Source organism: Danio rerio, chromosome 20 (assembly GCF_052040795.2).
Source record: "Danio rerio strain M-AB ecotype USA chromosome 20, GRCz13ab, whole genome shotgun sequence".
NCBI lineage: Eukaryota > Metazoa > Chordata > Actinopteri > Cypriniformes > Danionidae > Danio > Danio rerio.
Genome location: NC_141040.1, coordinates 21,768,244 through 21,772,946, shown reverse-complemented (window position 1 = coordinate 21,772,946; position 4,703 = coordinate 21,768,244).

Genomic DNA, 4,703 nt, shown 5'->3' with positions numbered 1-4,703 from the left:
GACTGTCAGCTCAGTGTGCTTCTCTCACAGTGTCGTGTTACCGGCTCTTCATGGTCAAATCAGAGCAGAGAGACCACAGCACAGAGATATGAAGCTGTCTGAGCAACTGATCTGACAGCGCTGACTAGAGCACTGACACATTTCACACAACTCACACCCCATTCAGTCACTCACAACACAGTTACACCAGACTGTCTGTCTATCTATCTATCTATCTATCTATCTATCTATCTATCTATCTATCTATCTATCTATCTATCTATCTATCTATCTATCTATCTATCTGTCTGTCTGTCTGTCTGTCTGTCTGTCTGTCTGTCTGTCTGTCTGTCTGTCTGTCTGTCTGTCTGTCTGTCTGTCTGTCTGTCTGTCTGTCTGTCTGTCTGTCTGTCTGTCTGTCTGTCTATCTATCTATTAGTCACTTAGACACCAGTCTTATTAGTCTTCAGTTTAATCTGAACGATTACTAAGGGTCAAACAGCTGTCATTTATTTCTTTGTGTAATATTCTACTTAATTATTTACACTTTTTTATGTTATTATCGGTGATGTGACCTTCACTTTTTTTTAAAGAGACTCTTTTGCTCATTTACTTGTAATTGATAAAAACAGGCCCAATAATGAAGTATAATAACTTAAAATAACTTTAAACAGCATTATTATTCCAGTCTTCGGCACCATTATTACTAATATTCTGATTTGATAGTCAAGAAACAGCTTGTATTATTATCAGTGTTTAAAACTAATTTTATACTCTTTGAGGCAACTGTGATACATTTTAGTAAATAAATATAACATTTGAAAGATGAAATGATATTAACATTATACATATCAGATTGTAAAGTTTGAAAACCTGAAATAGTTTGTTACAATTTAAATGTAGTATGACTTTTGAATAATTTAAAACATCTTTCCTAAATAAAATAATAAATTTATTTGTTAGTAATAGTTAAAATAAATATTAGATTATTTGGTCTTACCTCTATACCAGCCTCTCCTGTAAAATATTGCAAAAAAGACACAATGTGATTTATTGGGGTAAAATAAAATCAATAACTGACCATGATTTAAATATTAGCACAAAGAATACTTGCAAAATTTGGTCACACTTTGTTTACTGCATGCCCTTACTTACTAAGTCGTTGCATTTAAAGTAATTTGTTACAATGTACTTATTATGCCCATACATCATTTAAAATTGTATTTTAAAATTGATCTGCATGTAATTACATGTGTAATTAATTTCTGTAATTCCGTTTATAATCATATTTGCTTAAACATTATTATTTGACCATCACCTAAACTTTAACCCACCCTCATACCACCAAATCTGTCGCTAACCTTACCCTTATCCTACCTTAAAAGCACCATAAATGTTGTGTAATATAATATGAGCACAATAAGTACATTGTACTTATGTGTTGATGTAAGTACCTAGTAGTTTAGCTTACTTAATTTAAAGCAGAACCCACAATTCTTATAGTATTTCATGTTTATGTGATCTCTAAATCACACTGTGTTTATGCTCCAGATAGATATTATAAGAAACAAAGTTTTTCTGTCAGTAGTGTATTTACTATGTTACAAATCTAATGATTCAGCACCATTTCAGCAACCACATGACAAGGTCAGTTGCAGTTCACAGCCTGACACACCTAAAACAATGAAGGAGTCAAGTATGACAATATCATTATTTTGCTTTGTTATTTTTAAGACCCACCCTATACAGCACATTCAGCATTTACAACACCTCAAGCCAAAGTGCTTTGAACACAAACGTACTTTTAACACATCTAATCTCATGCAGCTGATGATGCAAGGAATATGAAAAAGGTCTTAAACGTATTTGTTTTACTTCAAGTCAGTTAAATTAACATCAAGCAACAGCCCGTTTCTGACCACAACACCTAATAAAAGAAATAGTTTGCATGTTTCTGCTAGGTCTTTACGTTACAGTATGCTCGTTTCATGATATACACTGTAAGAAAATAGCTCTTAATTAACAGTTTCTCTATTTTGTGATTTACAAATGTTTTCCATTAATTTATAGTTGTGAATTGCATTATGGGAGCTTTATCTCTGCTCTCTTGAAAATTCAACTCTACATTGACTATTGACGAAGGGACATTTATTTACATTTGAGTAGTTTAAAATATTACAACGTACAGTAAGAAATAGTATAGAGAAATAAGTCTTTAAAATGTACTGCAGTTTATTAAGGCAAAGGCAAAGGCAAAGGCAAGTTTATTTATATAGCACATTTCATACACAGTGGCAATTCAAAGTGCTTTACATAAACAGGAATAAAAAGACAAGTTTAGGAACATAAAAGACAATAAAAATGATTAAAAACAGATAAAAACAAATTAAAATGAGTTAAAATAGGTTATAAAAGAATGAAAAAGAAAACGAAAAACATAATAGTGCGATCTGTCGGATGCAGCACAGTGCTCATTCAGTAAAGGCACAGCTAAACAGATGTGTTTTCAGTCTTGATTTGAATGTGCCTAATGTTGGAGCACATCTGATCATTTCTGGAAGCTGATTCCAGCAGTGCGGAGCATAGTGGCTGAAGGCAGATTCACCCTGCTTTGACTGAACTCTTGGAACTTCTAGTTTATATGATCCTAATGATCTGAGTGATCTGTTGGGTTTGTATTCAGTGAGCATATCTGTGATGTATTTAGGTCCTAGGCCATTTAGTGATTTATAGACCAGTAATAATACTTTAAAATCTATTCTGAATGTAACTGGCAGCCAGTGTAGAGACCTGAGGACAGGTGTGATGTGCTCTGATTTCCTGCTTCTGGTCAGAATTCTGGCTGCAGCATTCTGGATGAGCTGCAAGTGTCTGACTGTCTTTTTAGGAAGGCCAGTGAGGAGTCCATTACAGTAATCCACCCTGCTGCTGATAAAAGCATGAACAAGCTTCTCTAAGTCTTCACTGGAAACAAAGCATCTGATTCTTGCAATATTTTTGAGATGATAGTATGCTGATTTACTGACTGCTTTGACATGACTGTTGAAACTCAGATCTGACTCCAGAGTCACCAAGATTCTTGACCTTATAACAAGGATTTTGTATCATAATAACAACAAAAAATGTAAATAAAAGACACTTTTTCAAACTTTTCAAGATTAAATGTTGTTGGAAGAAAGCTCAAGGCCCTATAATGCAATTCAAAATCATAAATAAATGGGAAAATATGAAAAACTACTAATTTACAAATATTTTTTAGTCTGTATATTGATAGACTGAACTGACTGAATGTGTGACTCTGGAATAGAGTGCTGTTGTTTTGATAGTTTGTACATTTGCTGAATAAATTCGATGTCTGTCTGCCAGTATTCAGCGGATTTCTGGTTGTGGTCGACTACATTTGTTTTTGAAAAACCTTTGGAGAGAATAAAAGCTGGTGGAGAAAAAGACAGAATGATTGTAGGTGTTGGAGAGATGCCAGAGAAACTGCCACTGTAGAGTTGGAAACAGCTGTCCTATTTTACACAATATAAGTCACATTTTATTTTTTTTTATTAGAATTGTGGTACCACATGTTCCAAATCGACTTAAATAATGCAATTAAAAATAACAAAACATGTACAAATGCATAGATAGATAGATAGATAGATAGATAGATAGATAAATAGATAAATAGATAGATAGATAGATAGATAGATAGATAGATAGATAGATAGATAGATAGATAGATAGATAGATAGATAGATAGATAGATAGATAGATAGGTTTTCTTCCATGTTCTGTTGAAATTCTGATTAGGAATGGCTTGAAAATGTGCAATAAAATTGTTTAATGCAGGTACTGTAGTTCTACTTTAAACTAAATGCGCTTACCTCAAACATTAGTAGTAACTATAGTAACTCAGTGACAGTTAAGAGTTCATTCATCACTGACTAATCTCAAGGACATGGACATATCGTCACCAGGGAGGTGATGTTGATCAACCAACCATATACAGTAAGAGAAATAAGTATTAAACTCCCCTCTATTTCTCAGAAAACATATTTCTAAATGTGCTGTTGACTTGAAATTTTCACCAGATGTTGATAACAAATTAAAAAAAAAAATTAAAAGAAAACAAATCTGATTGGTTTACAAATTAGATTATGTGTAATAAAATGAAATCACACAGGAAAAGTATTCAACACATAAAGAAAATGAGGTGTAGGAACGCAGTGAAAGCCCAGACAGCAGCTAAAATTTCCCAGTAGTTTTTTAGCAACCCTCTGCCCTTCATCAATGTAAATTAATATCAGCTGCTTCAGTCCAACATCTACATTATGCGATGATGAAGATGAAACCAGGGTGGACATTTCAGTAAAGCAATGGTCCACAACACAGCCAATAAACTCTCAAATGCTTTCGGAGAAAGAAAATAAAGCTGTAAAATGGTCCAGCCAATCACCTGACTCGAATCAAAACCCACAGAACCACACGATTTGTTGATGGAGTCTGTGAAAAAAATTCCCCATGAGAGTCACCTTTGAGCTGCCATAACCAAAAAAAGCCTTTCATATAAAGTATTAAATACATTTTCCCAACTATATAAGTATCGAATAAGTATTTCCCCCACTATATATAATATTGCAAAAATAGATGTTTAGGATATATAAGTTGCCATTGCAGATCATATTTCAGCGTTATACATGTGAGTGTGTTTCTTACAATAGGGCTTAATATATTTT